Here is an 11,375-nt window from a genome sequence, read left to right on the forward strand (position 1 = left end):
ACCAAACAAAGAGCAGCATGCTGCCTAGTGAGTTACAACAAGGCAGAGCCAGCAAGATGATACCGCCAGTAGAGGTGTGCACTGGAAAAATTTCTGTTTCAGTTTGAATCCAGGGTTTCAGAACGAACCTGTTCTGTTATTGGTCTGTTCTGGTTGGGCCAGTGCCGGTTTGGATCTAATTCATTTGAGTTTTGTTATCATGAGCTTCAGCCTGCGTGTGCACACTAACCAGGTGTTGGCTGCGAATGCGCACACTCACACTGTTCTTTTCAAGGAGGTTAGGGAAATGAAGCTCTGGGCTAGCTGTTTTTGTATGTAACGGCACCAAAAGTGCATAGAATGGAGTCCTCCCTCCCGATCATCAAACCAGACACAATAACAGGGTTCGGTGTTTATGGACCCCAAAGAATGTTTGGAGAAAGTCATCAAGGTGTTTGGCAGCTGTGTACACACACACTTCTTTTCAAGGGAGGTTAGGGAAACAAAGCTCTATTTGCATTTAATCAAAACTACATCATTACAAACCATGAGTGCCCCCTCCTAGTCCAAAAACCCATTATTCCAGCAAGTTTCTCCTCAAGCACAACACACACACAACAATGGACCCCCAAAAAGGTGAGGGTTGTTGTGCACACACAATGGTGGGAAACTGGTTGGCTGGCACCCAAGCAAGAAAGCACTCCATTGCTAACCAAATAGTAAAGAGTCCAGTAGCACTTTTAAGACTAACCAACTCTACTGTAGCATACGCTTTCCGAGAACTGTGGTTCTTGAAACCTTATGCTAAATAGAGTTGGTTAGACTTAAAGGTGCTACTGGACTCTTTACTATTTTGCTTCTACAGACTAACACGGCTAACTCCTCTGGATCTATGACCATTGCTAACCAAAACAGCTCAGTGATTTTTTTTTAATTCTTGTTTTATGATATTGTGAATAAATTATCTTTGCATCCTGCTGTTGCCTGTTGATGCCATGTTTCCCTGTTCTTTGTAGTTTCATTCCCACAATGCAGGACGAACCCTTCCTTTTGATGCTCAGAAGGAGCCACCCACCAGAGTCAATGTGGGTGGATCTGACCAAACTCTGTCTTCAGTTCTGATCTGGACTCTGGAACCGAACAGCCCAGAAAGAGCATTGTAGAGCTCTTTCCAGGCAACAAAGGTATACGCAAAATGTTCCCATAAAGGCCTTGCTTGTAGCAACAGATTTCGTGTCACAGTAGACTCACTGTCACAGTGGAAAGACCTGATGGCCCTGTGGCTGGCACTTAACTCGATGCCCTCTGCCTGTTGTTACTGTGTTTTGGAGCAGAGTAGACCATGCATACCACATTACCATGATCTCGATCTATCTTGACTTGACACTGGGTCAGAATGTTATTTCACACCATATCCAAAAAGTGATAACAGCACCTGCAGAGAAATGTTGGGGGCTGCTGCTGCGCCATCAACGCAGGAGTGAGTGTGAGATTTCGCTCATAGCCTCCCACACCAGCGAGCTCTCTCCTTCCCCAAACAGTCCACCATGGTGAGATTGGAGGGGGAGGAGTCTTTGGTTTTGTTAATAGGGTGTTGAGGGAATGTGAGATGACTCTCTTTTCTCTATTTTTGACCAATAATGTTGGGAGACCATTTTCTGACTAAAACCGTTAACCTGGAGTTGAACAATGAAGGAGGAGTTAAACTGAAGCCAAAGCTACAGTCTCAATAAAGAAAATGAAGGGAGCCCAGTCTTTATCCAACTGGTCTAGGTGGAATACTGATCCGGAAAGACTTCCGTGTCTGCGTGGAAATGTGCATCGCCCGGCTATCTCTGCTCATGAAGACGAACCATTTCCTGGGGCTCCTTGACCCATTATCTTAGGTCGACTGCTACAGTCACAGTAGGTTTGTGGTGGCACCTAAGCAAAGGACAGCAGCAGCAGAGGGTGAATGAATTGGCAGCAACTTGGCCCATGTGCCTGGGTCCTCCTCAATGTGGCTCTCCCTTAATAATTCTTTATTATTTCCAATTTTCACCGTGATCTGCATAACGTAAGTCTTTGTGGCATCCTGGGACCTGGAGGCTGGAGGAGACCCCTCCCTCCTCAAACCCACATGGACATTGGTTGCTTGCTGGCCTTTCCTTGCATTGTGTGTAAAAGTGCACAGAAAAGAATGGGTGGGGCAATGCCAATGGCACCATGCCATCTGCTGCTCCGCCCCCGCCCCCCGCCCGGCACAAAGCAAGCGTTTTGCAAATTGGAGTCAATCAATGCCAATGCCATTGTCCAGGAAGCGCTGGAGAAAAAAATGCATCCATGCACAACATGCACCTTCCCTTTTCTGCCAACGGAGTGATGCTACACTAGGGCTCAGTCTCTCCCCTGGGATCCAATTGGTTGGTTGCCATTAAGGAAAACAGTTACAGATGCTGCCACCCGCCACTGCCAATCCAGTGCCTGCCTGCACTGCCACTGCATGGTAAAGAACTGAACCAAAACGCACAAATGTTTCCGGGGTATGTGGGAGAAGTTGTTACAGTTTTGTTTCATGAATTAGTTTCACCATTCCAGAAGCCGCTTTAACAAACCAAACCAGCAATTTCTAGGTGTATTTCCAGTTCGTTGTTTCACTTTGCACACCCCTGGTAGTCACAGGCACCTGACACCAGGCAGTCACCACCCAGGCATGGAATGCACTGAAGGAGAGCATAAAGGGACATAGCTCCCTCTGCCCACTGGAAAGAGCAGCACAACGTAACCAGCAGGAGCCCTTATTAACGTATTTCAAGGAGCCCACAGATGTGGGTTAATCCTTTAATAATTTATTATTATCAAAGACCAGCAGAATAAAACATACATTAATGAATAGTTATGAGAATATATATATACAACCATTACGAAAGACACATAAAAAGAAAGCAACAAATATGTGTCACTGAATCAGCACTGTATCTCAATAGTCTTTGGCAGCTGTACGGAATCTACTATCTGAGGTTCCAGGCTCAAAACCTAGCAGCAAGGAAGTATATCATTCCTCCAATCTTCCAATATTTTTGGAGAATAGATGTGATAAATATATATCTAAGATCTGTGGGTTCAAATCCCAGGCAGCGGCCCAGTTCCCCTTCACAGGAAGTCATATAGAAAAGGAACCACAACCACTCCAGCCACAATATTCTCACACTCCAGTAGTTTACTCTGCATAGGCAACTGCAATAAAATAGACATGGGCACGAACAGCAATAAGAACGAAAAAACCCACAAACAGCCCGTTCATCAGTTTGCGAACAAGCCATTCGTGAGGCACCATTGTAAACGAACAAGTGGTCATCGCAAGCCTTGTTCGTTGCGTTCATCTGCTGTTCATGAAGCCAGTCAGTCAGGCACCTTCAATCAATTCCCTTTGCAACGCAGGCAGGGACTGCCTGAACTCTGTCTGCACGCCTTCTATTGCCCTGGAAACCCCAATCAAAGCCCAACTTAGCTTGATAGGCAGGTCTTCCTTCCAAGCATGGAGCTCCAAATTGGTTACAATTGGTTACATGGGACCAGAGACCAGGGGGGAGAGGGGGGGAGGGGGTGTTCTGTAGCCATGGGCACTCCAATCTCATTCCTGCAAACCCTGTTAGGCAGTTCTGACTGCCAATCACAGACCTCCTGCTTTTCTCTATGAGACCTCTGCTTATAAAAGGAAGTGTGCTCCAAGCTCTGGCTTTTCAGTTTCAGCAAGCAGTGCAGTGGGACAGAGCTGTTGCTAGCCTTTTGGGAGAGAGACACGGAGAGTGCATTGGAGCTGGAATTTTTTCTGTGTGCGGTGAATGGGATAGGGATCTATCCCCTTTGGTTCCAGAGATGCTGCCAGGCCCTGGAGCCAAGCTCAGTGGGCACCACGGCTGAGGGCTCACACTGATTATTAGAGCCTGATCCAATCAGGTATCTGGGAGTCCTGGGCTAGGGCTCTACCCCCTCCCTCTTGTTCCAGGGCTGCTGCCAGGCCAAGCTCAGTGGGCACCTTGGCTGAGGGCTCACATTATTATTAGTGCCTGATCTAGTCAGGTTTCTGGGAGTGCTGGGCTTGGGCTCTAGCCCCTCCCTCTTGTTCCAAGGCTGCTGCCAGGCCCTGGGGCCAAGCTCAGTGGGCACCTCAGCTGAGGGCTCACCCTGATTATTAGTGCCTGATCTGGTCAGGTACCTGGGAGTGCTGGGCTAGGGCTCTAGCCCCACCCTCTGGTTCCAGGGCTGCTACCAGGCCCTGCAGCCAAGTTCAGTGGGTGCTTTGGCTGAGGGCTCACAGTGTTCTCTCCTTTTCTTTCCTCCTTAATCTTTGTTTGCTGGCACAATGAGGCTTTGGATGGGGGCCAAGGGTGGTCATGAGGGGAAGTGCAAAGATTGTCCCGGTTGCCCCACAGGAAGCAATACTGGACAGTGCTCTGGGGCAGCAGAGACTCCTGCTCCCCAGAAATCACCTGTGAGGGCTGTGGAGGAGCTCTTGAGGCTGAAGAGCTCTTGCCGCCGGGGGAAGAGGAACTCTTTAAACTGTTTGAAGAGGAAGAGGGTGAGGGATCCATGGAGGAATGGTTGGGGTTCAATCCATCCCATCCCCATCCCAAACTCCTGGTACTTTCCATGCCTGCAGTCCATCCCTCACACTGTCTTCCATTGCCAGCTCCGCAGTGCAGCCAGTAACCATTCGTCCTCCTTCCCCTGGAACAGTAAGTGGGCCACGGTTCAAAATCTCTGTATGGAGGCACTTTTGGGCCCTTCCAAATGACCCCCCTGTAGTGTGGTGCCGTGTCTGTGGTAGTCTGGTGCACAGGGGCAATGACCCAAAGCACCTGTCATTGATGGTCCTGACCAGGCACCTGAAGATGCGCCACCTGAGCCTGTAGTCTCCGTCCTCGGCCAGCTAAATATCTGGAGAGGGGAGACAAAGGGCTACCAGCTCCTCTGAGTCGGGAACAGTGGGAGGGTCACTGGAATCCACCCCAAGCAAGAAGCCTTGCCCCGAGGGTGCTGCTGGTGGGAGTGGAACAGTCAGGCAGGATGCCCTTGGGGTGGTTGTTCCCTCGGGGACGGGGATAGTGCCGTTGAAAAGGGTGAAGTCCAGGGCTCAGGAGGCAGGCATTCGTGTTGTGGCAGAGACGATTGCCCTGCAAGGATTCCCCCTATCCGCCGAGGAGGGCATGGGCTTCCAGAGGATGCTTCCACACTTTGCCCCATGCCATCACAGCGCACCACTGGATGCCAAGTCCTGCCTGACCTCTACCAGTCTGTGCGAGACATGGTGCTCAGGGAGCTGTTGGCCGCCAAAGGCCGTACAGTACTCTTCACGGCCAACCTCTGGAGTGGCTGCCATCACGGCTACCTTGCCATCACTGCCCACTGGTGGCAACCAGAGGACCTCCGCCACCCCAGGCCAAGAACTGGTACCCAGAAAAAGGTGCCCTGCTTGACACCGGGCTACAGGGTAGTTCTTCTCCAGGCCCAGGGGATGGACAATGTCCATACTGGGAAGAACATCGCCACCAGTGTAAAGGTGGCTCTGAGGGAGTGGACAGCCGGGGAGGAAGGATTTGTCCATGGCTTCATGGTGATGGATGCAAGAAGCAACATGTTGGCAGCCCTGAAAGAGGCATCCCTCCCGGGCCTGGTGCATGGCGCACAAGCTGCACCTGGTGATGAGGGACATTCTTGGGCTGGGGAGCATGCCAAGGAACAGCTGGGACAAGGGAACCTTGTGGATGCGCAACCTGCTGGACAGCTGCCGGCGCATTGCTTCCCACTTTGTGCAGAGGGTTCAGGCATGTTTGGCCGAGCGCTTGCATCCTCTGCACCACAAGGTGCCGTACCAAATGGTCTCCCTCTGTGACCCCCCTGATCAAGGGCAGCATCGCCCTGTGGGCGGGTCAGATGCAGTGCTGGAAAAAGGAGCTCCGCACAGCAGTGCTCCGTTACCAGAAAGAGAAGGCAAGACAGAGGGAACTGGGCAGGGGCGAGGGGTAGGTGGTGGAGAAGGAGGGGGGGGGAGGGGAGGAGGGGGGAAGAGAGCCACACCAGGAGAGACCCACCCAAACAGCCCCACTTGATCTCTGGGCTTCGTTAGTGGTCTGTGTGGTTGGCTGCAGCACAGTGGGTGTGTCTCTCGCAGTGGAGGACTCAATGGGGGCTATGGTGCGAGAGTACCTCGTGGAGCCCACCAAGCCCCCCCCATTCCAACCCGTTAGAGTATTGGGTGAGTAACTCTGCCGTATGGCCGGATCTGTCTATTGTGGCAACCAACATCCTGTCCTCCCACCAGCGTGCAGAGTGAGCGGGTGTTCTTCCACCTAGGAGACCTCCTCCGTCCCTGCTGCGCTCATCTGAACCTGGACCTGGTGGACATGTTGACCTTCGTCAACCTACTTGGGTATCCCTCCGTGGACCTCGACCTACCTGGGCTCTGAGCCACCCTAAGTCTACTGGGTGATTTTCACTCTGCTTCTCTCAGTTTGTACCGGATATCAGGCTTGTTTTTTGCACAGGCCCTTTCACCAGTTGGCATTTGAATATTCTCTAGGAATGATTTGGTTCTTGAGTGTTGGTTGTTATAATTGTACTGTATTACTTGGGTATAGAGAATTGCATGATTTATATTTCACACTTTGCACTTTAAAACACTGAAAAAGATTTTGGATAAATATCTATATTGTGTACACATTTTTTATTCCACCTCCTTGACTTTGCAGTTGTTTCAGCTTGTTGTTTAAGGAGGTGCCTCGATGTTTCAGGCTCATCTAACTTTGGCGCCATCCATTCTCTCCCAAAGGACTTTTGGGAAGGAAATATGCTGCCTGGCAAGTCTGGCCAGCCACGCCCAGCAGAGCACGCTCTCTCGTTCCCCTGGAAACCCAGGCAGCATCCACCTATTGTAGGGAAGTTGCTATTGACAGCTCCATGAGTGGCAGGCCAAGGTGGAGCCCCTTTGTGGACAGATCGCTGCCACCTGTCAAGGACACTTCGCTCCTCTGCAGAGACCTGGCAAACAAGACACAAAGACCCCTCAATCAAGCTGCACCTGAACAGAGGCACCTGGCTCAAGAGGAGACCTCCCCGGCTCAGGTGAGGGGACACACACCTAAGCAGCAGACAGGGCTCCCACTCCATTGTTCGCAAGGGCTGGGCTGGCAGGAAGAGCACCTCGTGCTTTCAATTGCCCCCTCCCATCGCTCTGAGACATGCACACCCCTATCCCAGAAAAGTAAAAACTGAAAGACTAGTGGTCCAATAAATCATTGGTGAGACTTGAACCCACAGCCTCCAACCCTCAAGACAAGCCCCCAGCCCTGCATCCGGGAGAGGTAGCTCTCTGGAAACATACAAGGAAGGAATCGAGAGCCCCCAGCAACTGTGACATCACCAGCAGCTACATGGGCCTAGGGAGAGAAGGGCTGACCACTTCCAGGAGCCATGGGGGCGAGGCCTTGCACGCAGCCCACCTCAGAGACAAAGGAAGGGTGGGGCCTGCTGTTTACTTTCTACCCCCCAAAGGTGCAGACTGCTGTCAAACAGGCACAGGATGACAGATGGATCTGTTTGGAAGGAGTCAGTTTGTCTGCAGCAGATGGGGAAGAGCAAACCGAACCAGGGGTCCCCTGGTATATTCCCCAGGAGAGGGCTGAGAATGCAGACACCAGGGCAGGGCCTCTGGTAGAGGAGAAGGGCTAAGCCTGTGCTGTGCTCACCAGTGGGAGCATCTCCCAGTGGGCCACCTTCATCATCGGCCATCTTGCAGTGTACCCTGGACCACCCCTGCAAGCGGTGGAATAGGAAGGGGGGCTGGCACTGGGCCACAAGCCACAGCCACCAACTGCCCAAGCAGCCACTCAATGCATGCCTGACCATTGTGGGACAGCTACCAGGTCCTCCAGTAGCTGTTGCCACAGATGCTGCCAACCCTGTCATGCACTCGTGTCCCTCCACTTGCAGTGGGTCTCCAGCAGCTTCCTCTCAATTACAGACCGTATGGTAGAGAGGGTGGGAGGATTGAACTGAGTCAGGTGAGGGCTTTAACCCCCCCTTGCTCCAGCTGACTGGCAGGCCCACCAGTCAGCTGGAGTAAGGGGGGATTTAAATGTTAAAGTGCTCCCAGCGCTGCTTGCGGGTGGCACCAAGAGCACTCTAAACCCCCATCCCCCCGAGCCCACCAGTCAGCTGGAGCAAGGGGTGGATTTAAATGTTAAAGCACTCCCGGCACCACTTGCCAGTGAGACAGGGAAGCTTTAATGGACCACGGACCAACGGATCGGCAAAAAGTCCGTGGGGTCTGTGGAAAATGGTATCCCACAACCCACCAGTTCATGAATGCTGAACCGGCCCAGTCCGTATTGAATTTTGGTCCATTCTCCGGTCTGTGCCCACCTCTAGTTTTGGGGAAACAATAGACTATTCATTGTCCATTAAGGCCACTGCTTGGTTTTTCAGGTGTGTCAGATAAGCCCCAGCATATCTGCCATGTATTAAGTGTTTCTTGCAGAGTAATGTGCCTCTGACCACATGCAGAGTAAAACCTGTCTTCTGGTGCATTGCTGCTAACTGCTTATCTCACAGGCAAGGTGTTTTCGTTTGGTTCTGGGCAGGTTTGAATCCAGACCTGGTGCTGAAAGCAATGATGCAAGACGACCCTCCAAGTCTGCTGGGTTGGATCCAGCTCACCTGCGAGATCAAGAACTGGGAGCAAGTTGTCAAGCTACAGAGACTACAGCATCAGGTGGGGCAATGCAGGTCCCCTTCGGAGATCGCAGCCCGAAAGAAGAAGTGCTCCCGGAGCCTCCTCCCAGTGGTGGAGCGGGCCCTCCATCTTAAACAAGGCCTTTGCCTGCAGTGTGGGGGAGTGGGCCACTTTGCAGCAAACTGCAAACTGCAGAGGGAGCAGAAGCCCCAGAGCAAGGCTGGAGGAACAAGAGGACCCCAGGAACCCCCCAAAAGACCAGTAAGCAGCCGATGTGCCCGAGGGAGGAAGCAGCAGCTGGCTTGGAGGTGGAGGATGAGTCGGAGTTGTCAAGCGGAGACCGTTCCAGAACTGAGGAGGACAAGCACCTGCCAGCGGGAAATGAGGAAGACCTGCTGTGAGGGGAGGGGGCCCACCAGCAGGTTGCAGAGGAGCCACCACCACCCCAAGAGGTGAGACCGAAAGGGGCTCTGTTCTTTTTGCCTGTGACTTTAGTAAACCCTCGAAGAGGGACTCACATCAGGGTAAGAGCTCTGATTGATTCAGGATGTACTAGAGACTTAATCGCCCCAGCGTTAGTGATGGGACTGGGGCTGCAGGTCAGAAAGCTGGCCAACCCCATCATTTTTGAGCAAATGGACAGGTCCTGAATGAAGGGAACTCCTGCCAGTTACGAGACTGAACTTGCCCCCCTGGGGATGGGGAGCCACTGGGAATCTCGGGAGTTTGTAGTCAGCGCAGCAACTAAATTTCCCTTGGTACTGGGAGTGCGCTGGCTGTATGGCCACAACCCTTATATATGGTGGAAGCCCGGAGAGCTGTTTCCCAGGGTGGGGAGTGTCAAAATCATGTGTGGGATGAGAAGTGGGGGAAGACAGCCCCGTCAATCCCTGAAGCAGCTTATCTGACCCAGGAGGAAAGGGATCAGATACCTCCTGAGTACCGGGACTTGAGTCAAGTATTTGATGAGAAAGAGGCGGACGAGCTCCCCCCCTCACAGAGCCATGGACTGTGCCATCGAGCTGATCCCTGGCCTGAAGTTGCCGAAGGGGAAGTTGTATTCAATGAGCCCAAGGGAGCAGGCAGAGCTGCAAAAGTTCATCAACAAGAATTTACAGAGAGGTTTTATTAGGCCCGCGAGTTCCCCACATGCCGCTCCTGTTCTCTTCCATAAGAAAAAGGTTGGGGGGCTAAGACTGTGTATGAACTATAGGGGGATCAATCCAATATCAATGTCTAATGCCTATCCCCTCATCCGAGACTTGCTGGGAGTAGTGGCCCAAGGGAAGATCTTCTCTAAGCTGGATTTACGGGATGCTTATTTTAGAGTATGGATAAAGGAAGGGGATGAATGGAAGATTGCATTCAACACCCCTTTGGGGCAATACAAATACCTAGTGATGCCTTTTGGATTGCAAGGGGCCTGGAGGGTTTTATGAGTTTGATTAACGAAGTCCTCCACAAACACCTTTACAAAGGGGTGGTGGTGTACTTAGATGACATGTTATTGTATTCACAAGACTACGAGTCTCACGTGAAATTGATGCAGAAGGTACTGCAGACCTTGCATGCTCACCAACTACCTGTTAAACTGTCTAAATGTGAATTTCATAAGAGAGAGTTGGATTTTCTGGGCTGTCAAGTATCAGGCCAAGGGCTGGGAATGGACTCGGCAAAAGTTCAAGCAGTGGTCAGGTGGGAGGATCCCAAAACATGACGGCAATTACAATCACTCCTGGGGTTTGCTAATTTCTACCAACCCTTCATAAAGAACTTTGCCCAAATCTCACTACCACTGTCTGATTTACTGACGACCAAAGGGAAGGGACCCCAGGGGGTAAAGCCTAGTTCTAAGCTAGCATGGACCACAGAATTCCAGAAGGCTTTCAAGAACTTAAAGCAATTGTTCACTTTGGGGCCGGTCCTGTGCCACCCCGATGAAAACTGTAAATTCATGGTTCAGGTAGATGCAAGTGATGTGGCAATGGAGGGGGGGGTGATCCTCCAGGAGGACGATGAAGGGAAATTGCGCCCCTGTGCCTACATGTTGAAAAAATTTTCTGAGACAGCGCTACTGGGCGGTGTGGGATAAAGAGGCCGCCACAGTTAAATTGGCTCTGTGTACTTGGCAACATTGGTTAGAAGGAGCTAAGTTGCCATTTGAGGTGTGGACTGATTTGGAAGCATTACACGCCCCTTGCATATTGGGCACCAAACAACTAAGATGGGTGGAGTTTTTCTCTTGATACAATTTTGTACTTAAGCACCTCCCAGGCAAATTGAACTTCCTGGCAGACACCCTTTCACACCGCCCCCAACATGACAGTCAAAAGGAGGAGGTGGTGCAGCCTGCTCTCACGGAGTGGGAGGAAAAAGTGAAAGCTGAGGTGGAAAAGGAGGGGGAGGGAAATGCCCAAGGATGAACTGGAACAGGGCAAGCACGGGGGCTAGTACAGGCTAGTACTATACGTTCCTGCCAGCCTAAGAGGAGAGGTGCTGAAAAGTTGTCATGATGCTAAATCGGCCAGGCATTTTGGATACTTGAAAACCTTACACCTAGTGCAAAGACAATTTTGGAGGCCCAAAATGAGGCAAGATGTGTCACAATATGTGGCCACCTGCCAAGTGTGTTTAATGGGGGAAAAGAGGGGAGGGAAGCCTCCAGGTTTGTTGCAGCCTCTTG

Source organism: Eublepharis macularius, chromosome 4, assembly GCF_028583425.1.
Source record: "Eublepharis macularius isolate TG4126 chromosome 4, MPM_Emac_v1.0, whole genome shotgun sequence".
Taxonomy (NCBI): domain Eukaryota; kingdom Metazoa; phylum Chordata; class Lepidosauria; order Squamata; family Eublepharidae; genus Eublepharis; species Eublepharis macularius.